At 48.5% G+C, this 27,686-nt stretch overlaps 1 long non-coding RNA gene across 1 annotated transcript in view; it reads right to left on the reverse strand.

The window, feature by feature from the left end:
* Window positions 1-22,484: 22,484 nt before the first annotated feature.
* Window positions 22,485-27,686, reverse strand: part of LOC118165089 — a 65,351-nt gene continuing 60,149 nt past the window's right edge. The window contains exon 3 of the long non-coding RNA XR_004749848.1: window positions 22,485-22,568. This is a non-coding gene — a long non-coding RNA (uncharacterized LOC118165089). The remainder of the gene's footprint in view (window positions 22,569-27,686) is intronic.

The raw sequence follows: 27,686 nt of genomic DNA on the forward strand, positions 1-27,686 counted from the left end.
TCTTTCTAAATACAGCAGTAATCACATCTCCTTTTCCAACTTCCCTTCAGTTCCTACAGACACCTAAAAGTGCTTCTTTCCCATTTAGTTTCTTTTCCTTGCACCTCTGCTGGGGCAGCCTGTGATGCCGGAAAGCACTCCTCCCCACATCTCATCCATCACCAGCGAGATCCCCAGATTTCATCTCTGTCCTTGCTACCTGCCACAGCTGAATAAATGAAAGAAATGGCAACATACCAGACCCCGAGTCTGAGCCAGCAGATGGTTGTACTAGGTGCACTTTCAGAAGGGTCTCTGGGCCCTGTCTGCAGGTATTCCACAAATACCTACCTTCATCCTAACCGTGGAGGAATGGGGAACTGGGGGCTAAACTCCCTGGAAGTAGGTAACGGGCAACCACCTAGCAGCTGGTCCTGAGCTGTGGATCTCCTCCAGTGACCAGAGAGGAGAGCCCTCCAGATAGAGAGCCCCCAGAAGTGCCAGGAGAGAGAAGAGGTGGCAGCATGGTGCCCTCAGACACCTCCCCTTTCTTTCATACTTTTCTTTCCCTTCCATTTTTCCTCCCTTTGCACTCCCTTCCCCGTGAGATCTCCTCACACCTTCCCTGTCTCCTCCTGATGACACAAAATTGCAGTGCTGGCAGGCCTGGGGCTGTCGATGAGGCCCCACATGAGTGCTGCCATCGTGCTCGCACGGGCCCCGGGTTTCGCACGTCTCGGAGCCGTCGTTTCAGGCTGCCAGGAGCAGCAGGAGCCTGCACAGCATCAGCTATGCTCTGTTCACATTTGGGGGTTAATTTGTAATCAGGAAGGCTGGAAAGTCTCCTCTTTTTTTTTTTTTCCTTCCTTTTTTTTTTTTTTTTTTAATGGAAGTTTAGATTCTGCAGAAGCAGAGGATTTGCCAGGGAGGGAGAGGTGCGCTGTTCGCTGACATCAGCCAGTATGTGCAGTACTGCTGAGGTAAAGCCCTGCTGAAGCCAACACAATCTGTAGCTTTCATGGCTGTTTACGTGTCAGAATTAACAGAACGGGGAAGGAAAGAAATTACATCTTGCCCTAGTGGCTTGTTTTAATTCTGCAAACTGTCTTGGCGTCCTCAGCCACAGCTGGCACATAGCAGGAGTACGGTCTTTTTCCTTGATGAAGATAGGGCCAATTTATAAAGACACATAAACTGTCCTGACACAGTGAGCCAACAGGCCAGGTGCTTGGCATTTCTGTCCTGGAGAGACAGGAGGTTTTAGGGAATGAGGCTCTCTCAGCTTCATTTATTCGGGGGCCCTTTGGCTGTCCCAGCTCCTGGCACTGCGGACAGAGTTCCTCGGGAGCGCTACCTGAAGGCCTGCAGCTGAAATGGCTGCTGGACCCCTGGCTCCAGGTCCACATTGGAAGCACAGAAAAGTGAGCTACTCCCATCCAACGTAGGACTGGTACTTCTCTGTGGGGAGAGCTGGAGGATCAGAGCCACGTGGGCCTCAGCAAGCTAATGGGAGTATGGCCTGGTCAAACGGCTTTGGCCTAAGACTGCAGGGGTGAAGGACAAAGCAATTTGGGGATTCCCTGCTGGATCCCCACTGCTATGAGTGACCACAGCTCCTTCCAGGAGAGCTGCAGGCTCCTGGGGATCCAGTGTTGCAGTCACAGGCACTAGGTAGACACAGCTGGGATCAGCGACTGAGGTGCTGTTCCAGACCAGGGAGCCTAAATGGATTTTAAAATAGACATTGCCTAAAGGTGAAGAAGGAAGCAAGGTGACATTTTAAACTTGGACGTGGGTCCATCCTTGCAAGACTTTCTCAGACAAACAGCCTCTGGAAGGACCTATGCATGGTTTGGGATGAACAGTATCTGGAAACACGGCATGGGCTTATTTTTATCAAACCTGACTTAACGGTAACAGAAAGAAGGAAAAAAAAATGTCAAAGCAGTTCAGAGTCCAGGTATTTTGCACCACAGAAAGGCAAAGAGCAATGCTGGTGTAGAAGGTACCAGCAAGTCCTCAGTCCATCTGTGCCAACCTGATATCCCACATCATGGAAGATAAAATCAGCTGGAACAAGCCCAGGGACGTGCTAGAGGGAACAGGCAGCCTCACGCAGAAGAAGGAGGAGGAGCTCGCCTTGTTAAAGCTAGCAAAACAAAGGATCTGATTGCTGCCTATAAACATATTGGGGGTAGACACCAGGGAAGGAAAACAGCTGTTATGCTGAAGGACAGCACTTGCACGAGAACAAAAGGGTATGAAGAGGCCATGAATACATTTGTGAATTTGATTACAGGACATGGTGCCTACAATATCAAAGGACTTGCCTCGGTGACCAGGACGCCCCATTGGTTTTAAGTTCTGCAGCGAATCCCCTGTCTGTTGTTCCTGATTAGTTTTTCTGCTATTATCTTTATACTCATTGCCAGCTAGTCATTTTAAATTCCTCAGGGTGTAACATCCTTGTGTATTTGTCATAGGAAGGACATATTTAGAGCAAGTGCACCTAACCCCCACCACCCACATCCCAAGTCCTGCAGGAAATGGGAAAAGCCATTCCTGATGTTGGTGGGAGAAAGCCAGGGAGATAAAAGAAGGGACAGCATAAATTGCAACTTGTGGTAAGAGCTACATGACCTTTAAAAACTGGGGCTGCTGCTGAAAGTTGCTTACATGCAGGGGCAGCAGTATGGATTAAAGAAATCCCTACAGATGAAACACAGAAACTGTTGGGTGAGGACACACAGAAAGTTTTTTGCACTTGGGAAAACTGTGATGAATGCTTATATTTTTTTAATATTGTGCTAGGAAGGTGGGGGAATGTTTGTGTCCCTGTTGGACCAGGAGGCATCCTCCTGACTTGCTGCATCCCAGAGGCTGGGGTGGTGGAGACAGGGCCAGCAACTTGGCCACTTCATTAGAGCCCGTGCTGCGATTCCCCTCACCGCCGCGTGAGTCGATTTGCATGCTGCCAGGGCTCTGGGGAGGCAATGTGCTACTTACTGTGGTTCTGGACTCATTTTCTGGGCAGAGACTCCTCCATCAGTGACAAATCATTTTTAGTTATTTTGAGAAGAAAAGAATGTGCTTTTCTATGTGGGTTTCTTTGGGCTCCAGAAACTATAAATGTCTTAATTTTTAATTGTCAGCCTTGACACGCACAGCTGATTTAGACCTCAGTGATAAATATATCTGCTCTGCAATGTATCATTTTTTGGAAGTTCTAATTGAATTAAAATTGTGTACTACGTGGGCAGGCTGTGATAGGTAATTAAGTTTATTGATTATGCCGCAGCTCGTTTTGTCAGATGTACAGCGCACCCTGCACTATAATTGCTAATATATATACTGGACAGAGCTAGTCTCAGATGGTACAAACTGGCATAAGGCCATTCCTTCAGCAACAGCTTTCTCCAGTTCGGGACTTTGTGTTACTGACGAAGCTGTGTTCGTAGGCAAAACAGACGAACCTTGTCTTGCTTGGGAATGCTGTAAAATTAGATGTTCATCTATCTCAGCAACCAGGTGGATAGAATGGTCCATAAAACTCCTCTCTAAGCTTGTGGTGATTTATAGGTTCACATGGAGGTTATATTGAGTTTCCACTTTCCAGCCAGAAGCAGAAATTGCATTTGACTGAGGACCACACTATGCACTGTCAGACTTTATTTGGAGCCCTAAATTCAATGCAGAATTTGTTGGGTTGCAAATCAAGAATATATATATATATATATATATATATGTTTGCAGAGCATTTCTTTTCCAGCAGCACAAATACCAGATTTTCTCCAAAACAGCCATAGTTTTTCATAGAGTAAGAAAAATACGATTTGATGGCAGTGATAAAATGAAACAGGGTAAGACTTGGAACAATGGGAAAGGGAACCCAGGAGAGAGTTGGTGGGCTCTAGGTGCTGATGCCAAAAAGTTAGTTCAGTAGTTAAAAAGTTAGGTTCAGTGTCTGGCCAGATACTGATTCCACATCTCTCTACATCAAAAGAGAGGGGTTCCTAATTGTGGGGAGCATGCCACGGCACTGACGTCTGCATCACAGTAAGGGCATGAAGATCTTAATCCAGCAGACCTCAGAAGTCACGGAGGAAGCCTATGGGAGTTCTGCTGAAGTCAATAGGGCCACTCACAGTTTTAAAGCCACTCTTTTTTCTCTTGAGCTCAACCTTCAAGGGACTGAAAAACTTTTGAAAATCAGGTAGTGGGCATCCAGTTTAATTTGGACTAATGCTTTCTGTCCCTCATATAACACACCTAAGCTTCAGAAACATGACAACACAAGAAATTAATTTGTATCTCCTGTAGCGTGGGATATATATTGCCTCCAAGACTTTACCTTGAAAGTGGGAGAAATTTCCTAGCCAGAAGACTGAAATATACCATGAGAAATGGCTCTGGAAGTGTTATTTCTGAAATGTGATAATCCTGTTTCAAGGAGAAGAAAGCAGTAAGCCCATTTTGAAGTATACTAAAGGATTTTTTTTTTTTTTCCTTTTGGCCTCTTCCTCCCTATCCAAATCCTTGAGTCTGTTTATTGCCTTCTCCTTATGACTGAGATGCTCCATTGCTGAATGGCTGCTTATCTGCTGGGTCTGGCTGCTTCTAAGCACTTCAGCTTTTAAATGTGCATGCAGAGAATGTGCCATTAGGGAGGGAGGTGCTGCTGGAAGGGAAGTCAAGGCTGAGGTTATCTCCTCTGAATGTGAGGCACGATGCTTAAGATATATCTTTATTTTCACATATAATAAAATGTTTTTTAAACCTCTGCTAAACTCCTAAGGTGTTTTCATGGTCTCTGTTCAAAATGCACTGGGAAAACAAATGGCAATGCACAATTTCATGCTACCCCATACTCTGGACAGAGTCACTATATTAAATCTTTTTTAATAATAATAATAATAATAAATAAATAAACAGCATTCCTAACCTCTTGCCACTTTGTATGCTACTACTGCTATGTGACAGCCTGAGCCAGCCAGTGTCTCACATGCTCTGAAGGGCTGAAGTGTCCTGAGCTGATCCGTTGCACTTTCAGGCTATCAGGGTTGACAAGACATTCCCCGCCAGCTGTGCCCTTAATGGGACCTAAGTGATGCTCCTGGTAGTCAGTCCTTTTCCTCCAAAGCTGAGCACCTGAGACAAGAACAGTGGGAGATGCATTTACTGCATGTTTGATTGGCAGGTTTTGGGCTGCCCTGCCCCATAGTGAGCTCCTGATGATTTTATAAATCTCAGAGGTGGGAATGGGAAATCCATCCCCAGGCCCTATAGGAAGGCCCATTGGTGGTGCCTGTGGAGGCAGCATATTCCTGTGGTGGTCCTATTGGGTCACTTTTCCATGTTCTTCCTTCCAGAGGCAGAACTTGCTCACCTCCATGCAGAGACAGAGAGTTGGTGAAGCCCCATTTTGGTCCTAGGAGCACCATTTTCCCCACCAAGTCCAAGTGCCATATCCAGAAAGCTGAGGAGGGGCAGGTCTTCAGGGAAGACTGCTGCCAAGGCACAAAAATGGGGGCCCTGGTGTCTTCCTTTCCCCTCTCCCAGGGCACCATAGGTACCAGGCATAGGTATCCTGCAGTTTGGGGCTCAGGGACTCCCTGATTTTTTTTCATTTAACAGTCCTCAGTAGATGTTTTTCTTCATTGAATTCCTTCAGTCGTGCTTCGACTCCATCAAAGCCATACGAACATGCAGCAGCCCTGCAGCAGTGGCTGGCACAGCTGCAGAAGAATTTGCATTTTTTTTCCCCAGAAAAGCCTTCAAAGTTGCTCCACCAACTGCAGCTCAAGCACTGGCTCCCAGGAGGGTGGCAGGTAGGTCCAGCTGGGGCCAGAGCACCACGGGCAGACGTGGGCAAGGGGAACGGGCGTACCTGACTCTGCGCCGGGCTGCACTGACGTAGTCCCTGCTCCCCTGAAGGCCACACATGTCTTTTGATAGCCTCTGAACTGGGGATCACCTCAGCCCTGTGAAACTCATGCAACTATAACTGAGTACATCCTAATGGGCCACAGAACCAACATGGCCTGATATATGGGGAAAATGCAGTTCTGCCTACAGGAGCAATTTATAGTGCTGAAGTAAGTCTACCATTAAAAAAAAAGTGAGTTTACACTCAAAAAAAGCAACAAACAAACAAAGAAAATTAAAAAAAAAAAAAAAAAAAAAAAGGGCCAGAAGCTTCAGTCAACAAAGTTCTCTTAAGCTGCCATTGATGATCTCTTCCACTGCATCTGCTTTTCACTGCAGAGAACAGGTTATTTAGGTCTGCTTTGTTGTATTTTGGAAACATTTGGATCTGGGAGGCTTTGGTATACCCTAGTGGGACTGAGGTTTTTTTTTGCCACCATTTTCTGCCCATCAGCAGTTAGCTGTGGGCTAACTGCTGCTTTCCACGCTGAGACCCCTCAGAGGGATCACCAGAGAAATCTCTCCTTTAATAAGCTCCAAGAAATCTGCAGTTTCTATTTCTCTGGCAAATGCCTATGTTAAGAAGAAGCTGCTAAGCTGACACAGCTGAGCTTATGGGCTGGATCTGCCTGTAATGATAAGAGGTTGGGAAAGTGATCTTACAAGAGAAAGGGTGAATTTCTCATCAGTCTGTTTTAGCAATGAAAGAGAGGATGTTCCTGGAGTGTACTCTACGTCTGCTTAGGGAGATGATGAGATTTTCAAAATGAATAGATGGAGATGTACCAGGGAGGGAGAGCCAGGCACGGATGGGAAGCAGTCCACTCACGGGGAGCAGGACGATGGCCCTCGTCTCCAGCACTGTGCAGATGGGCTGCCAGGTCTCCTGGGAACAGAAGTACCTGCTCCTCCATCCTCTTTCTCTCAGCCACACAAACCCCCTGCCTCAAACCTGTCATCGCAGCTTGAGATCAGATGGGCACAGGGGAAGGGGAGCCTGATGAATATTCACCTCAGCAAAGTCAGTACAGGATTTATCTATGCGGATGGCATTGAAAGATATATTAGTTGTTCAGGGGGAAGGAAATTCTCCTACGAAATGCAGTCTTCAACCTCCTGATAAAGTTATGGCTGAGCGCTTGGGGCAGTCATGTTTTTCTCCTGCAATGCCAAGGAGAGATTTACAAGTTCTTGAAAGTCATCTGACTGCAAATGGCCTCTGAGATCTGGGCAGGACTCTCTGCGGGTTGCGAAAATGACTGTGCTTTCAACTGTTCTTCAGTCTGTTGGGTACATCACCGGCAAATCAATCGTATTTAAAAATTGGCCTCTTACTGCAGAAACTGGAGTTTTCAATTATTTTGTAATAGACCGTGTTTCCAGAACACAACTGCCACAAACTGATTTTTCTAGAAGAAGCATAGGCTCAGTTCCCCAGTTCTTACTGCAGGTTTTTATGCTGTTCATTTAAATGAATTTCTTGGAGAAAAATAACATCTGCTGCCATTTCAAGCAATTCGATCTATTTCTCTCTCTTAAAGGAAGAATTCATGCCCTTTATATTTACAGATAATAGAGTTAATATGGAAATTAAATTAAACTGTGGTATAAAACATACATCAAATTTGGGAAGATAAGAGAGTCAGTAAGTGAATTTTAAATGTTTGTTGCGCTGGTAATCCCATCCAGCACACTTATGATAAAGAGATACAGGTTCTTTTATGTAACTTCCTATTTTTTAATAGCACCTTTAATAAAGGACTGTAAGAAAATACGTAAACAGAGCACTGAGACACAACTGCTTTTTAAAACATTTTCATAAAGAACAGGGAGCCTCATGCTGAACTACAGAAAATGTAAGCCTTAAAGTAAAACAAACACCACAGCTTGTTAACATAACAAACATTACAGCTTTAATATCTTGTTATTGGAACATCAAAGCAAGTTTGAGTCAAACCTCTAGGTATACCAGCTCCTGCAAATCAAGAGAAAATCTTGTTCCCACACACTGGCTAGCTGGCTGCACAGAAAACACCACTAAAAGCACCCATCGGAGGGAAATAATCACTCCCAGGGCGAGATGCTTGGCAGGGAGGTGGAAGCAGCCAGCTTAGCTCAGGAACCTGAAGACTTTTTGCTAGCTGCATCAGTAAACTTTTCCTGGGGTGTGTGGTTTTAAACCTCTCTTCAGCCACTGCTGCACTGCCCCATCTCTGCCAGACTTCTTCAGGCAGGATCCAGGTGCTTTACCCGGGCTGTTAACCAGAGAGAAGTCAGTTTGTTTCTGCCCAGCCCTTCAGGCCACCCTCAGCACCGGTTAATTCTTGATCCCACTCTTCAGTTTAGCCATGGGTTGGTATCTCTCAGCGTAGCGCCAAGGACATCCTCCAGTTCTAATGGTCTTCTCCTGAGACCTGATTAATCCCTGACTGCTGGTAACAGCCCTCGCGTCAGCCTGTGCTTGCCTCCCTCCTAACCTCCACGGGGAAGCCTACGCTGTGCTGTTTTTTAAAGCTTTTCCTACCTAGAGTCTCGTAAAGGATAAAAACAAAGAAAGCATCATTTGAATTTGCAAGCTACCATCTTCCAGAAGTGGAAAGGCATCCTTGGGACACCTTCCTCTCTTCCCTCCTCCAGGCAGAAAGGAAGAAACAAGTAATTGCCTATTCATAAGCTAGCATCAGTTTTCCAGGGAACGTAATACTCTGAAAGAGGGTACACAGAGAATAGTGGTGATGAGGAAAATGCTAGCTCCGATAATTCAGGCTCCTGGATTGAACACATGCATAAAAAGTTAAATCCCCATTTTTCCAACCTACCGGTGACATTCTCCCTTGCCATGCCCATATCTGGCTCACAGATAAATGCAGTCGGCTGAAATGTGTCCAGAGAATAAGACCCTCCTAGCTTTCATCTCCTGAAGACAGAACGTGTTCCTCATAACATGCAACATTGACTCTGGAGACCCTACAGCAGAGCAGGAGCACGGGCATGGGCTTGGCTGTGCTTGGAGGCTTCTCTTGCTCCTCAACCTTCAGGGGTTCGAGCCCTATTCTGCACCCCTTTCTCTGCTCACAAAGCTTTGCTGTCCCCATTGTCACCCTGGAGGATGGAAAACAGCTCTCCTGAGCCTGGATGTAATTTTTAGTCATTACGTTGGTAATCTTTGCCCAGAATACATTTGTCTTGGGGCAGAAACATGTGAGATGTTCTAGGCTCCCTTCCCAGTTATACTTTCTCCAGCAATATGCATAGATTTCAATGTCTTCCTGCCAGTTTACAATGCCTGAAAATGAACTGTTTGTGGATGGTCTTAAATCCTGCCGGCACGTTGCTGTTTATGGTTGTTTATCCATTAAGAGCCCAAACTGTCTTTACGGCATATATTAGGCCACAGGGATATTTTAAGAACCAGACAATAAAGGCTATTGCACAGGTAGTAAAGTGGTTTATTTCTTTCTGATTCCTTCCCTGTCCAGTGTCTGCTCTGGTGTTTCCACCAAATGGACAGGGAGGGCGCTTGGAGGCTGGGTCTGGCCGTAGCATTGCCAACAGCTGGTTTTTAAAGGTAACTGGAAAGGTCTCGGAGAGGGAGGAATTGTGCCTTCTGCTGCCTCAATATGTACCCTGAGGACCTAAAAACTTTATTTTGTCTTATTAGTTGCACCCTCAGGTGTGGGGAATTCACTAAGTAAATAAATAAATGAATGAAATAAAGCATTTGAGGGACTGCCCAGATTTCTTGCTTGCAAAGAAGAGGTATTCTGGCCCTGCACTCTGTCAGTCTGGGGGATGTCGGGTGAAATGATGGGGCTGAGAAGTAGCAAGGGCCAAAATAAATCCCTGATATTCTAGCCTTTCTCTGCTAGCAGCTGTAACGTGAAACAAGAAAGAAATACAACAAAACTATAGCCATGTAACCTTATATCCCAGGCAATCTCTGATGGAAAGCTTAAACTACAAATTAGGTCATAAAATAAGTTCCATTGTGCTGTTACGGCTCTGGTTCGGCTGAGGACCTTGGTGCTAATAATCCGCTCTGTAGTTTCCACCCATTTATTTTTATGGGTCTCTCAAAAACACAGTTGCAGATCAGATCTACTATTATGTTCAGACACCAAAAAAAACCCTTTCATACCTCCTCGTCTGCAATCCCACAGCTCGGATAAGCAGCGAGGCAGCCCCTGACATTAGGAAGTCGACACTTGCAAATGCACCAGAGCAGCTCTTCCAGACCCAGGCTGTTGTCGCCAAACGCTGTGTGGGCATTTTCATTCCAGAAGAAGAGCCGCTACCCCAAGAGTTATTCCAGAATAACTATTTTGGTAAATTTCCAATTGCAGGCAAGCCCTGAGCTTTTCAGTCACGACTGGAATGAATCATTCATTGCGTTAGGAGAATGCAACAACCCTGCATATAGAGCGTCTGAATCTTTTTGGCTCAGAAAGCTACGCAGTCCTGAGTTGAAATGTGAGCAACTGCTGCAAATTGCAGGTAAACTCTTCTTCACTTCAGTAGTTCTCACTTCTGCAAATGGTTTCACTGAAGTCAAGGCAACTGCTCAAAGGCTTAAGTGATACCCAGCATCTGAGACCTGTGAAATGGAGACGAGTGAATTAATTGCATCAGGGAGCAGAGTGTCTGTGAAGGAGGAGACAGGCAGGGAGGTGAGTTATCTGCTCCTCGAGAGGGAGGCAGACAGAAAAATTGTAGTCAGGAAACTACACGGTGGCAGGTCTGCTCAGTAGCAGGTGGCAGTTTTTGTCCTCCCCCTTTGTCCCACAGCAACACCCTGACCTGCTATGGCACATGCTCTGGGACTCGTGTCAGGGATGACACCTGAACTTTGCATGGTGCCCACCAGCACAGCAGCTCTCTCTGGCCTCGGTCCTCATGCAGGTGCTGTTTCCATGCCTGACATCTCACTGCATTTCCCCTCATTGCACCCTGTGCAGTGGTACAGCTTGGCAAGCTCCAGTGTCACCTCCATGCTGCAGGTCCAGGGAGGTGATCCTCTCCCTCTGTGCAGCCCTGGTGAGGACACCTGGAGCACTGTGACTAATTCTGGGCTCCCCAGTACCAGAGGGACACGGAGCTACTGGAGCGAGTCCAGAGGAAGGCTACGAAGATGATGAGAGGCCTGGAGCACCTGTTGGAGGAGGACAGGCTGAGAGAGCTGGGCCTGTTTAGCCTGGGAAAGAGAAGGCTGAGGGGAGACCTCACCAATGTGTATAAATAACTGAGGGAAGGGTGTCGAGAGGATGGAGCCAGTCTCTTTTCAGTTGTGCCCAGCGACAGGACGAGAGGCAGCAGGCACAAACTGAAGCACAGGAGGTTCCATCTGAATATGAGGGGGCAGTGCTGTACTGTGAGGGTGACAGAGCACTGGGACAGGTTGCCCAGAGAGGTTGTGGAGTCTCCTTCTCTGGAGATACCCAAACCCCGCCTGGATGCCATCCTGCACAATGTGCTAGAGGTGATCCTGCTCGGCAGGGGGGGTCGACTAGATGATCTTCAGAGATCCCTTCCAACCCCACCCATTCTGTGATTCTCCTAAGCTGCATGCTGACATTGAAATATTAATTTTTGATACGGTAGGGCTTACAACATGTAGATTATTTTTTTTTAATTACTTTTTAAGTAAAAATCTCTTTGCTAATTTGGGTGCACAACGTGAAAAGCAGGCTGAGAAAAAGAGGCACTGAACCCATTTGGGTGCTAGGAAGAAACACCCAGTGCTGGCGCTTCCCTAAACACCACAGCTGGGTGGCTCCACCTTGTCCCAGCCCTGCAGCCGCACTGCTCTCAGGAGGTCTCAGCCTGGCTTGTCACTGCTGGCAGATCATGCCCTGGGCTCGTGCAGCTCATCAGAAAACAAGCTACAGCTATTACAGACCCTGTGACAATGCTGGCAATCACGGGAGAGGCAGGCAGCTTGCAGCATGCAGGCAGTGAAAAGCCTTTTTGGCTGCTGTGCAATAAGGCAGCAGCAGTGTCACCTGCACCTGGGACAACCCGCAGGCTTTGGGGTATCAGCATTACCCAACAACACTCTCTATCCACACTTCAGCATCTCTCCAACTTCTTTTTGGACCACCACTGACCAGCCACTTTGATTTTGCGTCCCTTGATGACAGTGATATATTCTTCCCTCAGAGTGACTGCAGTCAATTATTGCTTCTATTCTCCATTGCCTCCTGGAGTTTTCACACTCCATTTCGTTTGCCATAATGTTGCCCAGCTTTCTTGCTGTCTAAAGATCCTTCTGATGTTCCTCTCTATTTTTGACATGCTACTGTAATTGTATTTCAAAATATGTCATTTTCCCTATTCTCTTACACTTCCTTTTCACTATAGCAGAACATGATCAGGCCTGGATGCTACAGAAAGCCTGAGAAGAAACACCTGCCACACAGAGCCACGAGTCCCTTTAATAAAAGCTCCCACATTTTTTTTATTTTGGAAAAAAACCCTAGGAAGTGGTATTTCATGTGGTAGTGCCTCATGCTATCTGTGCTGAGTTCCTTTTTCCTCGGTGGGTGTCCTTTCACATGACTTCAGATATAATCGTCAGAGTTTTTTTGTCTGAGAGCCATTTCTGCTTTTATCTCTTGGCTATAATTAAATTGCTTTTCTTTTACAGGGGCTGCTGGGTTAGTGCATCTTGTTTTAGGAAAAAACATACACTGTGCTAAAGGATCCTGAACAGGCACTTACTCAGAGTAGCTCGTGGGCATCTTTTCATCTGTAGAGCTTTGGTCTGTCCCAGTAATCCAGGGCAAACACAGAGGAAACAGCGAGTAAGTCTGGTGAGACTCATTTTCACACTCCTCTCAGTCATCCTCTGGAAAGAAGCAGCCTGGTTTTAGAGGATTAAAAAAAAAATCTGGAGAGGGATGAAAGAAATTTGGAGGAGAGACTAGGTAAAGGAAAAAGCAAAATTACAGACAAAACAGCAGAGAGGATGGGGAAGTGATGTTCAACAAGCAACTGAGAAAAAATACAATCCCAACTCAGCGTTATTAGGATGCGGGCTATCTTTTGACACACTTTTCACTGAAAGGAACAAAAACACATTTAGATGGATACCTAAATAAATAAAATCTTTCCATTCTTCCTTAATCTCACATTGTCTTATTAAGAGCTCAGATTCACAAAGAAAATCCTATTAAGCTACATGTACACCCCAGCAGTAATGTTTGCTTCTAAAGATCTCTCTCTCCTACGCACTCCCAAATCACTTAAGAGGCTTTTATTAAATTTCAGAGTTAGATAGCTTTCCTTTGCAGACAGCCCAGGAGTAGGAAATGCTGGCTAGTAAAGAGCAAGGGAAGGCAGGCAGTATTGAATCAGGAAACAAAAGGAAGAAAAGATAAATAAATAAATAAACATGGTAGAGTTCTCCTTCCTGACCCCGCTGACAATGATACGAGGTCTCTGTTTCATAAGGCACCCCTGCTACATGACAAACCAAGCCCCATCAGCACGGTGAGAAAGGAGCAGGGTTTAAACACCCTGTTATTTCACCACCCAGCTATTTACCATGCCACAGCCGAGGACCGAGCCATGAGAGCGGCCCCAGCGCTCTGGTGCATGCATGCACGCAGCAGAGACGGGCAGGTTTTGCTGCTGTTGTGCTGAGGCTAGACAGGCTAATACCTGATAATCAGATTTTTATTTTTATTTTTATTTTTATTTTTATTTTTTTCTGCAGAACAAACAGAGAAAGATCTTGCTTTGCTTCACCAAGTTAAATGCTGATAAATCTCTATTTATCATAGCACAAACATTAGATGAGCACGGGGGAAGGCTGAACTCTCCCACGTCTCCATGCTGGACACTGCCCCGTGCCCCAGCAAGGCTCCCAGCCCCATCCCGCCTACCCAAGAGCTCTCTTTAATTCACGTATGGGCTCAGCTAATTTGCGCTGTTATTTCCCTCATCAATAGCTTATTAATGCAGGCTCCGAAAGCAAATGGCAGCGTATGGATTTCTCCCGGGCATCACCTCGCAGAGAGAGAGGTGAAAGCCTGGGCGCTGTGCGTCGCATCCTCATCTCCTCGCCAATTCAGATGGAGCAGGGCTGGAAAACAGGTCCCGGAGGAACCTGCTCGGACGTATCTCGTGGTGCACGAGGCGTTGCAGGGAGGCAGATGCTGTAGTATCGATCGTCTCTTGGTGAGAGAGGAGGGGAACGTCAGCCAAAGAAATTACGCTTGTGAATAGCAGATGAGGAGGAAATAATGAGAGAACTGGTGGAGTAAATGAAGACATAAAAGCATGTAATACAAAGAAAGAAGCATTTGCTCTGACCCCCGTGACCTACTGTGGTATCAGTGTATAGTTTTAGTAGTGTAATGATCATTAAGGCACTGATCTCCATTACAAGGCGCATGGAGATTTCTCTCCCTCACGCGGGGCTATGCGTTTCAGTCTGGTATTAATGAGAATTGGTTTCACATATCGTTACAGTTCCCCGGCTTAATCATCTTCGAGCGTATTGTGTGTTCAAACGTTGCCATTTCGGTCCGAGCAGCGAGCCAGTCATCTTTAACAGGTTGTTTTTTCCAGTATCTCGGCACAATCTCTGTCAGCGTCCATAAATGCTGTCGTCGTGGCCAAGGAGTGAGGCTCGGTGCTTCCACACAGACATGTGATGATTCCCTGTGATAAATTATGTCGTATCTTTAATGGTGCAAACCTGGGTGTGACTGCATACCATACAAATGCATCAAGCAAAGCTAGCGAGGAGTTTTCCAGCAAAACCAACCTTGGTACAAAATCTGAGTGGGAAATAAAACTGACGTGAGGCTGCAGGAGCGGGTTGGGCTCAGCAGGGCCCCACACTGAGGTGATGCTGGGGTGAGGACGGCAGCCCCGGCCCCAGCTGGGGCTCAGCTCTGCTGAGGGAGCCCAAAGCCATGGGGGCTCGCTGGGACTGGCTCGCTGCTCAGCTCCTGGCTGGGGAGTCCTCAGGAGACAGGGGCAGCTGTTCCTCTGTTCTGCACCAGGGAAAATAAAGAATAGGAATGGTTTGATTTGTGCAAGCCGTTCTTTTTCCCTTTCCCTCCCTCCCCACAGATTTCCCTTTTTTTTTTTTTTTGTAAGTGGGGTCGGGGGGAATGACTCATTTTTCTGCCAAACCAAACTTTTTTAAATGTCAGGCTCTCTGGTGGAATAGAAGTCCTGTGCCTCAACCAGCTCTCGGCAGAGACATTTCAAACCAAGGCATCTGCAGCATGCTCAGTTTCCTTAGTTACATGCCATATGCATCCAGGTAGTAAGGGCAAGGGTCTGACACAGCTGATACAGATTTTTAGAGCATTTGAGTCCGGCTTTCATTTTTAGGGAAGTGTAGAGCATGTGTCCATAGCCAGGAAGTACCAGGGTGCTTCTGACCTTGCCACTCTTCCACCCCCCTTATCAGATCAGCACTTTGGCAGTTTCTGGTTTCCATTGTTTGGAGGAAACAATGTTTTTCCATTGTTTGGAGCTGTGGCAAGGAAAGGGATGATTTAGAGTGTGCTTGCTTCACTAAGCCAGCTGTACATGCAAGGCTAAGAGCACACACCCTGAACAGTCAGTCTGACCTTTTGCCTCAGCTAGAAAGTCCCCCTCTTCCAGGTCAGCAAAGCCCTGGACAATAATCCAGATGTACCATAGGGTCTCCTTCCTGGGATATTGCCCTTTCTTTCTTCTCCTCTGCCTGGCAATGTTTAGGTCTGGGTCACTGATGACTGAGTTTCCTTCTCTGGAGAGCAGATGTATGCCCCTCACACTGGTGGGAGCAGTAATTCATAAACCACATCTGCTCTAGCTGGGTTCGGGTAGAACCAGGCAGCACCAGTGCTCCTCAGCATCTCCAAAACACCCCCAGGTATTACCTGCTCCTAGAGGCCAGTTTCTCTGAGATGCCTCCCATCTACACAAGTGCAGATAAAGCTGTGAAGCATGGACCTGACAACACAAAGGTGCTTGCCAGGATCTGCAGAGTCTGAAAGTTTTTGGTGACCTAAGCCATTTCTGTGGCATGTGGCAAAGTTCCGTTTTGGTGCTGCACGTGGAGAGACAGCAGCTGGAATGGGTGGTGTAGCTGCCACGCTGCATCTCTTTGCTCTGGGCTCTTACAAGCCATCCTGAAAGGGGCGGCTGGGTGGCAGAGCAGAAAGCTGCTGGTTTTGGTGTTCTGGTGGTTGTATTTGGGGTCAGGAGAGGGGGGAAAAGGGTGTTTTCTGAGAGCAGCTCAGCTGGGGAAACTCACAGGGTGAGCACAGAGGCAAGGCGCCTGGCAGGGCCCTGGCAGCAAGGGCTGGTGCTGAAGCCTGGATGAGTTACGGGCAGGCTCTGGGGAGGCTGCAGGCAGGCACAGAGTTTACCTGCAGAGAAGAAAAGCAGCCCAGGGGGCTCCTAAATGTTGTGAGCCTGGGCACAGGGGGTTGGTTTTTTGCAGGTCACATCACCCTACAAACAGGGCACATCACCATTCGCAGCCTGGCCCCTCCTTGTCCCTGCAGGCTGCAGCCCCCTGGCCACCTCTCTCCTCTGCAGAGGGTCCCCTCTCCTTCCTCTGCGAAACCCTGCAAAACCCACCAAAATATCTCAGTTTTTGGAAAGAAAAACAGCAAGAGGAGTGCTGGAGCCAGGAGATTGACGGTGTCCTTAAAGGACTAGCACACTTCATGCCCGCAGGTACAGGCAATTTGTCATTGGAAAGAGGGGGACACCAGGTGAAAAAAGTCACAGGGAAAAACAAAGAGGAATAATTACGTGCACAGTACGGTTGCGGAGTGCATCTTTAAAAGAGTTATTTGGGACAGGCTGTACTGGTGCTGGATTATAAAAAGGACTGGATAATTTTATAAGCAATATAATGCTTCTGTAGTGTGCGAATATATCTCAGGCTTCAGAAAGTAAGGTACTCAGCTTACAAAAATAAAATCTCCCACTTCTATCATATGATTATACAACTTGCTGGATCAATTGCTGTCCATATTTATATATTTTTTTAATTTTGCATTTCCTCAGGCCTTGGGTACCACCTAGCACTGGCGGTTGAATATGAACTATTAATGGAGCAGCGGCTGGCATCCTAATGGGGAAGATCACATTTCAAAGAGGAAAAAGAAATGTAAAAAACAACCAAACAACATTGATTTGTTGTATGTTCATCGATTGCTCCCCTTTCCCAACAGAAACGAGATGTGCTGTGATCCACTGCTTGTCCTTCACCCGTCCATCAGCACCCCGGGGCCACCTTCTCCATGAGGACCTGTGCCTGGGCTGGGGGACAGGCCACCAGCTGGCCACAGCCACCTCTGCTTCTCCCCTGGGGGCACTGGGGGGCTGCAGAGGAGTGGAGTCCTGTGGCAGAGGCAAGGAAAAGACGGGGAAGGGCTGTGATGGGTTTAGGAGACATGAGCAGGACCTTTGGTTGGGGGAGGCTTGGAAGAAGCTAAAATTGGGATAAACTGCAGGAAAAGGGAAAGAAATGAAGGATGAACCTCTCAGGTGTACAACCATCTGAAAAACAGTTGTGTCATTGCATGAATTCCTCTCTTTTTGCTTGACTGCAATGATCTCTGGGGTGCTGGAGCAAATATATCCCATTTCTTCCCATAGACATTGCTGCTCCCCATCGCTGGGGATACAGGAGAGGGGGGCAGAACTGCAGTTAGCATCGCTTCAGCCCCTGAAAAGTGGCAAGGTAGGGAGAAAACCCTTTAGCGAGGAAGAAAACCCAGGGAGGACATGACAAATAGCACAGAGCCAGCGTGACAGCTCCCATCAAGCCCCCTGCAAACGGGGCTGCCTGGGGCATGGCCACAGAGAAACAAATAGGACCAAAGCATCACTGCCCCCAGCTCCTTCACCAGACCCCTGGGGCTGGGACAGCCCCAGGGATTCACCCGAATGTGCCAGGTGTGTTTCCATCGGTGGGAGATGCACCTACAACTGCTGCTGGACGAGCTCTGACTGGGCTCACAAATGCCACTCTCCTCGCTTGTATTAAATCTGGGGATGTCTGGCTGCTACATCAGAGCAGGAGCCAGCCCCCGGTGGCTGGCCAGTTTTGTTTTCCAAGGTAGGTGGCGTCGAGGGCAGATGCCAAAACAAACAGAGAAAGAAACAGTGCCTGCACAAAAGGTTTTTAATCAGGCAAAGCGGAGGGCACAGCACAGAAACGTGGTCAGATGACAGCCAGTCTGAAGCACGCACCAGGAGTCTGGTCTGGAGCCGCGTGAAGCGAAAGAGTTTTTCTACCAAGTACGGGATTTTTTGGATCAGGTGCCAAGTGCAATTTGTCTGCTGTTTTTCTTGGGTTGTTGTTTGCTTTTTTTCTTCTTCTTCATTTTTTTCCCCCTTTAAATAATGAGTAAAACCACACCGACTGTAATGGATTTCTTCTCCTCTCTCGGCTTTCAGGAGCCAGGAAGGGAATCATTGAGCCCAATTCTCCTGCTCGTCTGCAGGAAGCAAATGGCTATCCTTGGATATCAATCACTGGGGTAAAAACTAAGAAATGTTACCAAGGAAACGTTGTCTGGCCTATTGGCAGCCTCCTTTGTTTAGTAAGTTTACACATGAGCAGCCTTTTATTGTTTTGAAATCGAGAAGTGCTAAAATGAAACAAACACAGCATCTTCGGTGGGCTCACCTGCCGGGCACCCTCCCTGCGGCACCCTGCCGGCTTACGGCTCCGCTGTGACCCAGCACGTGCCTAATTCAGTGATCAGCTTTGGGTTCAGAATCCAGGCTGCCCTCCCGAATAAACCGAGCACATTTATCACTAGGCAAAAGTGTTATTTACCCAAGCAGGTGAGCACTAAAAACACCTGTAAGCTGAAAGCAGGAGGGGGAAGGCTGCCCATGGGTCACGGCTGGCTCCAGCTGTGCAGCACCAACAGCAGCAAACGGGTGCGAAGGGGACGGAGCTGACTCTGACATCTGAGATGCTGGTTTCACACCTCACATAGAGCTCCTGGAAGGAGGCGACCACCAGCTTTGCTTTCAGCCAGACCTCGTGAGACAAGGGCCACCCCACACCTCCACCACCCAGAGCTTGCAGTGCCCCCAGCATCCCTCCCAACATCCCAGGAGGCGTTCCTGCTTTGGAAAAACCTGCTTTTTTTTCAGTGCCCTCCCCAAAACGTGGGTGTGGAGACATTCAAATGCATGGGGAAAGCAAGGCCAGGAGTTTGCGGTGAGGCTGGTGCCACCGTGCCCTCCCCAAAACCCTCTGATGTGCCAAGAGCCTGGAGCTGGCACTGAGCAGGAACATCACCTCCCGGTGCTTTGGGGCCGCGAGCAACGCTGTGCAAAAGCATCACATGAAAACGCATCAATAAAAGCCATTTTTCTCACACAGGTGCTCCCAAGCATTATAAACTTTCCCTCAGACAGAAAGGGCACAGTCGATGCTGTAATTATTGCAAAATAAAAAGATTAAAATTGACTAATGTATTCAGGCACCAGCATCAAGTCACATATCTACCCTGCTTTATCGGCACTTTCTTGGACAGTGCAGGGGGAGGCAAAGCAGGCAGTCCTACTCATTAAGTGTAATATTCTCTGACTTATATCATTATTTCTGCTCATTTTTCCATTTTGTCTTTAAGGACAGAATGTCCTGGACTACATGATCTCATGTGAATAACAGAACTGGGGAGGGGAGGAATCTATTATCCTGGAAGGAATAAAGAAAAAAAAATAAAAGGCAGGAGTAACGATCTCCTTCCCCCACCGACGAAGGACCGCACAGCACGATCATCCCTGCAGCCCGCCGGAGGGGATGCTCAGCTAACCAGTGGCTTCATGACACTGGGGCTGCCCTGCAAAACCTGTCTCCATCCTGCCTGAGATGCGAGCGACTGCCACTTTGGGGATGCTGTGCCTGGGATCTCGCTAGACTCACTGGTGTGCCTCCTACAGCCTGCCGGAGCCAGCTGCCATGTGGGGTGCTGTTCAGAGGAGAGGTACGTCCTGGTCTTGATCCGAATGAAGCATCTTTCTCCCCGGGGATCTTTATGAGAACCTGCAAGAGGGGCAGATTACCTGAGAACTCGAGACACAAGCCTCGGTCTCTGTCCCACCACAACCTCCTGACAAAGGGTGAGAGCTGCTTCGGTTTTGTTCTCTGCCTCGGTTTCCTGGCAGCAGGATGGGGCAGATGGCACCTTTGTACCACCGAGGGAGAGGTGCTGTAGTGTGGATTCCCTCTTACCGTCCTTTGCAGGGGTGGGAGATGACCCCCTTGAGGCTCTTCCATCAGAGCTGGAGCATCAGACCACTGCTGTGGGAGGGCAGAGACCTGCCAGCAGCCCGGCCCCTTCCCAGAGCTCACTGAAAAGGAGCCACAGCATCAGCCTCCGACCAGACTCCCAAACACCATGGAGCACCCTCCTCTCACGGGGCTCAAAACAGTTGCAGGCACCGAGGGTTTCAGTTTTGACAGAGGGGACACTGGAGGCAGCAAGGGACTGTCCCGAGGCCAGGCAGGAAATCCTTGCCAGTACCACCATGTTTTTGCTGCAGAATGGAGAAACTACAGAGGACTGTTCACCTCTACTTTCCTCATTTCCACCATGCTGGACTAAAAATGATTCCTTCAGCCAGCAGAATCCCAAAAGGCTGAGGCTGGCAGGGCCCTCTGGAGGCCACCTGCTCCGACCCCTGCCCAAGCAGGGACACCCAGAGCAGGCTGCCCAGGACCACGTCCAGGTGGCTTCTGAAGATCTCCAAGAAGAAGACCCCACCACCCATCTTGGGCAGCCTGTACCAGTGCTCTGTCACCTCACAGCACAGAAATGCTGCCTGGTGCTCACAGCACAACTCTAGAGACGAGTGTGTGTGTGTGCTTCCAGGTGGTCGCCCCCTGCTCTGCCTACTCCCTTCCCTCTTCCCCTGCTCGCTCAGGGCCTCTCCTCTCACCTGCAGTGGCCACAAGCAAGGGGCAGTGACTTGGTGGCCAGTGGTGAGTGATGAACAGCCAGTAGCTGAGAGCAGACGTGCTGAATGGTCGTGCCTCACACAAAGGAAGGAAGGTGGAGGACTGGGGGTGGCCCACACACGAGCAAACACAGCCCCAGCCTGGCTGATAACTCCACCTTGCTGCCTCTTGCCACTTGTGAGGTTCTCCTGCTGATGCCTCCACGCCATGAAGGCAGGTCGGTGGCTTGTAGCAACATGGGAGCTCTCAGAGATGCTAAGGAGCATTTGTAGCAGTGCTGCTGCATTCAGAATAAGTGCTTATCTGAATTAGCTGAAAGCAGCATCATTTATCTTAGCGCTGTTCTCCCCTTTCCTGTCCTGGCCCTGGTGTCATATAAATGAAACATCCTCAGAGCGAGCTGCTTGGTCATTGGTATTGACAGTTGATAAAAGGAGATGAAAGACATCTCAGGACGCTAGTCACATCGAGGTACTTTCTCTTCTTCTCCGTGCTCCAGGCCCTTATCCTGCCAGGGGACGAGGAACTCCTCCAAGCGGCTCTCCGCTGCAGTGCTCGCGGGCCCAGCTGCAGGAGGTTTTGGAGCCTGCTTTCCTTCAGGGAGAACTGCAGGCAGCGAGCAGAGCTGAGAGAGAGGCATTACAAATATTGTCCTAACCATGTTAAGCAATCAGAGGGAAACGAGCCTGTGAAATGCAACAGGGGTTATGGATCAGGCAGGGACAAACCAGAGCCAGGAGGAAAATGTGGCAGGTCCAGAGGGTGGTGAGATAAAGTCCTTCTGGCTCCTGACTTCTGCTGACATCTCCCTCCTGGCTTTCTCCAGCTCAGAGCCAGCTGTCCTCAGCCCAGCGGGTGAAGGTGACAGCCCAGAAGATGCCATCCTTCTACTGAAGGATGGCTTTGTAAAACGGAGCCCGTGCCTTGGGGCCCGCAGCCCCCACAGCCCCCAGCCCAAACCACAGCACCCATGGCCTGACTGGTGCCCAGCAGAATAAGGCACCAAGCAGAGAGACTCCCCTTTGCTGACAGGGCAGCATTTAAGCACCAGGACTGATTCTGGGGCAGCTGCCTGCCCAGGGGACCTGCATCCGTCCCCTCTCCGTGCCCTGCGCAGAGGAGGCAAGGCAGAGCCGTGATTTGTCATTAGCTGATTGCCTTTACAGCCCCTGAACTTTACTCCTGCATACTTGATCATTCGGACTTTTATTTGTTAAAGGAGGCATGACATATAACCACTTCCCTCATGTACATCGGGCCGGTTTCACCTGTTCTCGCCCCGCTCCGAAGGGAGGCCACGTAAATTATCTCCACCTATTTCTGCCTTGTTTTTTTCCACCGACCCGGCTCTTCCACGTCTTGAAGTGTCGACACGCCACCCAGTGGCTCCCGAGGCTCTGGGTACGGCTCTCACCAGCGAGACGGTCCCCAGCAGGAGCCCAAATCTTCCCCCGGAGCATCTCCACGCAGCAGGGATGCGCCAGCCCCACTCGCAGAGGTCCTCTGCTCCTCGCAGACCTTGGCCCAGCGCCCGTGCTCACGTCTCCGTGTCGGTCCTGAGCCTTGTCCTCCAGTTTTGGGGTGCACTGCCGTGCTGCCAAGCTGGCACGAGCTCATCACGTGCACCGTTCCCAGTCACTTGTGGACGTAAGGCACACACCAGTGCTTTCTGCTGGCTCTCCTGGGTGTGTGCTCAAATGCGAGTTCTTCACTCAGCCTTTAATCAAATGAAAAAATAAAATAAAAACATTGGGCAAAACACTGGGCTTCCTCCCCCACTCACTTCTGCCCCTTTGTCCTTCAGTCAAGCTTGAAAATCCTCTTTGCTGTGATCCCTTCCCCTGGTGCCCCCAACCACGCTGCCCCCTCAGCTTCTGGGCTGAGCCATGGGGGAAAGCAGAGTGGAGAAAGAGAAACTCCAGCATCCAGCTGGGGCCAGCTCCAGCCCCTTGCCCAGGCCCCCTCCCCTCTTTCTCCATCAGCCCCCCCCGCCTTTTCTCCTCTTCAGCCCTCGGAGCCGAGGACCAGACCACAAAGGGACTTGGCTGGGACTTCAGGCTTGCCCGAGCTGTTCCTGCCTTTCTGTTGATTTTTCTCCTTCGTGCTTTTCCTGTAAAACAAAGTCTTTCACTAATTACCTCCCCTTTCAAAAGCCTCCAGCAGCCACAAAGAGCTCTCCAGCAAGATTTACATACCGTGCAGTCCTGCACAACAATAAATTTCCCGGCTGGCTCTCTGCTCTTTGCCCTCACCAGACACCGCTAACTTCATGCTTTAAGAGTGTGCTCTTTGATTCGACATGTACTTATTGGACATTACACATTCATCTCATTCATTTCTCCTTTCCCCAAGGGCACATTCTTCACCATTTGTTGCCATAATGCTTGAGGGCAAGAAGTCATTTTTTCTTATTTAGCCTCTGCTCGCTTATTTTGCCCTGCCACTTGCTGTCAGATGCCAGAGGTTAGATGCCCCTTTGGGCAGAGCAGACACACCAGGCTGCATTTGCAAAGCAAAATGTTTTCTTAATCACCCTGAGCAAGGTGGCAGCAATGGCTGAATTCGCAGAATCCCAGAGTGGCTCAAATACAGCACAGACACCCAGAGCAGGCTGCCCAGGACCACGTCCAGGTGGCTTCTGAAGGTCTCCAAGGAGGAGACTCCACCACGTCTCTGGGCAACCTGTGCCAGTGCTCCACCACCTGCAAAGGAAAGAAATGCTTCCTGAAGCTCAGAGGGAGCATCCTGTGCTCCAGTTTGTGCCCATCACCTCTTGTCCTGGCACTGTGCATCACTGGAAGGAGCCTGGCTCCATAATACGTGACCAGTGGTGACCCCAGGCAGATTAGACACAGATGAGCGCCTCATGCTCCAGCAGGGATTACACTGGCTGTAAACGCTTCTGCACTTCCCAGTGCTGGCCTCGTCACAGGACCATGGCACTGATTCATGGATTTTAGCCTTCCAGTGCTGGCTTCTGTAACCCTGTGTGCCCCAGATGAAGTGCAAGGGGGATAAAATGATGGCTTGCATCTACAGAGGAGCACATGGCAGGGCTTCATGTGAAACCCCAGCTGATTTCAGCTGGAGTCCACCCTCTTGCATAGGTACCATCTTCCTTTCCCAAGCATGTCTGCATCACCGTGCCCATCTGCAAATGCTAAACATAACGAAAGGCCATTGCAGGCTCCACGCAACCCTGGCTGTAATTACGTATATTGACTGATAAATTGAGTGTAGTTGTACCTCTCCATCTGGTCTTAGCAGAGGACCACTGACATTTTGTTCATAGACCCTCATTTTTTCATCTCTTTTAAAACGAGATTTGCATCATAGCTTTTTAATGAGCTAATAGTTAAAATAGCCCCCTATAATTACGCTAGAATAATCCAGCATTATTTCAGCCTAATTATAGGGGGATATCTTAACTATACATCATTTGCAGTTCTCAGTCACTCCAATGCACAGATGTCTGAAGAAATGACATAAAACATTAGCAAGTTATAAAATATCTAGAGTGGTACTCTTTGCGTCTGTGGAAAATGATCACATCTATTTTCCGTACCTCTGCTATGCAGCCTCCCTTCTCAGATTATTTCCTGACAACCGCGAGACAATAATGAATGCAATGGAAATAAAATACTTGGCTATCTCATGTCATGCTCTGATATTGTTGACTCTTTCATTTTCATATCTCCTTGATCCTCTCATAAATCTTCACATCAACATATTACGGTTAATTTCTCCAAACCTTTAGCAGCTTCGGAAGGAAACGGATTCATAAACCTACTGTCCTGGTAGCTGTGGCTAGATGAAGGGGCTGCCTTTAACTTTGCTGTGGGTTTTGTTTATCTGCATTCAGTGACCCAGAAGAATTGCCCTGGGAGCACACCACAATGCTGTTCACGGTTAATCTCCTCTCCCCCCCCCCCCCCCCCCGGAGACTGTCCCATCTCAACAAGGAGGCATTGTTGGAAGCATCAGCTGGCTGCTCCAGGATGGCTCATCTCTGCTCCACCACCACACGGCTCTGCACTCCAGGGTGCCTCCTGCTATGGGATCCGGGCACCCTCTGAGAAGACAGCGAGGACTTCTTGGGAAGTAGCTGCTGTTAACCTCAATTCTCCAATGTGCACCCACCATGTGTTGTCACCCATCACCTGAGGCTGTTATCAGTAAGCCATCTGCATCCCCTCTGCCAGAGCCTGCACTCAGGGATCTCAGACCCCAGGCCTTCTTGCAGCCATCACTCCTCTCACCTAACTCAGCATCTGAACATCAGGAAGCACTTTGTTGTGCGGGTCAGTGAACACCGGCACAGGTTGCCCAGAGAGGTGGTGGAGTCTCCTCCATGGAGACCTTCAGAAGCCGCCTGGGCCTGGGCCCGGGCAGCCTGCTCTGGGTGTCCCTCCTTGAGCAGAGGTTGGAGCAGGTGGCCTCCAGAGGGCCCTGCCAGCCTCAGCCCTTCTGTCTCTGGCAGGGTATGGAGAGAGGCATTTGAGACAGGCTGCAGCCTACTCTGGGGAATGAAATGGGTCCCTGTAAGGCAGTGAAGGACAGTTCATACTGTTGAACAGACTGGGGACATGGGCAGCACTGCTGCTTCCAGGGGGGTGTTGAGCACCATGGGAGAGCACCAAGAGAGGATTGCTAGCTCCAAGGGGGTGTGGGCAGAGCTGTGTTTCTGTACAGTCTGTGAACCAAGGACTATTTTTAGCTCACTTCGCTCTTCTGACACCTGTGGATCAGCCTCATGGGCAGAGACAGTGCATAATAAATGTCATAACCTCCTTGGAAAAGATCTCTTTGCTTTTAAACTAATCCTTTGATACTTTGAGAGGACTGCTACGTGACATTGATTAAACTTTGGGGGCTGGTCATGCTGAGGTAACACCTAGTGCTTGTAGGATGGTGTTCCCTTGCCAGGCTGGTCTCTGCCTCTGCTCCTCTGTGCAATGGTGGCTCCAAAGCCCTTCCAAAAAAAAGTGCCCCTGATGTTTAGGGAGGTGCTTCTCTGAGCCCAGGTGAGCTAGTGCTGATACACTGCAGGCACTCAGGATCCATGTCCCCCTCAACAAGCCCCTCAGCTTGGGCTAAGAAAGGCTGTTTGCATGATTGTATAGTGAAAGTATGGGTTTGGGCTAGACTGAGCTCTCAGCAGAGATCTCCCTTGTAGGCAAAGTCTTTTTATATGTACATACTGAAGATATGTATAGTCTGGAAACTCCTAGCTTTCCTACACTTCTCTCTTCATATTATGTAGCTGTAATACTATATACTCCTGTTCTTATATATTAAGGAAAATAAGTAGAGTGAATTGGAGAGCTTGTTCATCATCATCTTGTAAAAATGATAGAGCGGTCTCATTAAAGTCCTGAGTATTAGTAACCACTTCAGTATGCATTTTTGACTTATCCAGGGTTTTAGAAATATAACCAAGGAGAATGAAGGCCTGAAGGAAATCATGTTTTATGACCTAAGAAACCCATTAGAATCAATTATACTGAGTTATATCAAGCTGAAGGCTGACCCCATCAGCAACTTTCCATGACCCACTTGTGAAAATGGTAAGGATGAAATTCTCAAGAGTTACACAAGCCTCTAGTACCTGGAGGTCTGTTTGTTCTGCTCACTTATTCACATATTTATGCCTTCCTGTTACGGTTCCTTGTTAACCTCTTTCATCTTATGTATGAACCAGAAGTACCTTTCTCATCTCCCCTGATGATGCTGAAAAGGCCTTCATATATGTGAACTGGAAGTGTCTGTTTTCACCCAAAAAGCTCTCGCCTCCTGGAGATGTCTGTAAAACCAGTCAATGCATCCTAACAGGGCAACTAAATCTTATTTCCAGAGCCTGTCACTTGCCTAGAGCTCAGCCATTCTCCTCAAAACTCCTGTGAGGACTCCTGCACCGTGTATATAAGAAGTCCTTATAGATCATCCATCAGTAGTAGCTATCCAGTTTCACAGGGGTGAAGGCCCCATTCCTTCACCCTGCCTGCAAAGGGCACTTCAAATACTGACAACACAAAAGTTGATGTTCCAGAACGACCCAGAATCTTCTCAGCTAATTGCAGGCACAGGACAGAGGCCCATGAATGACACTGGTTATCAGGGTCCTCTCCAGAAACACAAGAGGGAATAAAAGAGGGCATTGCTAGCAGCAGGCAAAAGCTAGGTGTCCTCTCTGCCTCAGAGGTGGCCAGACCATGCTACAAGCTGAGGTCCTCCAGCTAAAGCCCTTCAGCTGGGTCCTTTAAACTGCACATGACTAGGCTTGAAGTCTATGTTGCGTTGCCAAAGTTCATCTGTTAAACAGCGATAAAACAAATCACCATCACATCCTCCCCATATAATGGCTTTGCTGTAAGGATTAACAAGTTTGAGAGCTGAATGAGCTCTGCCAGGACATTTCCCCTACACCGTCACTCACAGATTCTAATGAATTTGGCCAGCAACCTCCTGTAGCGTTTCCTTTCTTGCATATTCATATGATGGGCCTTTATCAGCACAAAAACTTGTAAAAGGAGCGTTTCCAGGCTGTGTGAACTAGTGCACCCTGGAAACCGAGTTTGAAAATGGCCTGCACAGGTGCTGGACCTCAAGATCCACATGTGCCAGTCACTCAGCGAGCATCCACGATCTGTCCTCACCCCACCTGGGCGAGGAGCCCCAAATCCTCCTCCAGAACAACTCTTTGTGAGGAGATCTTGGAAGAAAAAAAAAAAAAAAAAAAAAGACAGACCTGGAAATGGGCCCAATGAACCATGCTGGGTAGCAGGGAATTGCTGTGGGCAGCACTGGCAGAGGGTGAGGGAGTTTGGTCCTGTAT

The sequence above is a fragment of the Oxyura jamaicensis genome, chromosome 3 (genome assembly GCF_011077185.1).
Source record: "Oxyura jamaicensis isolate SHBP4307 breed ruddy duck chromosome 3, BPBGC_Ojam_1.0, whole genome shotgun sequence".
Lineage (NCBI taxonomy): Eukaryota > Metazoa > Chordata > Aves > Anseriformes > Anatidae > Oxyura > Oxyura jamaicensis.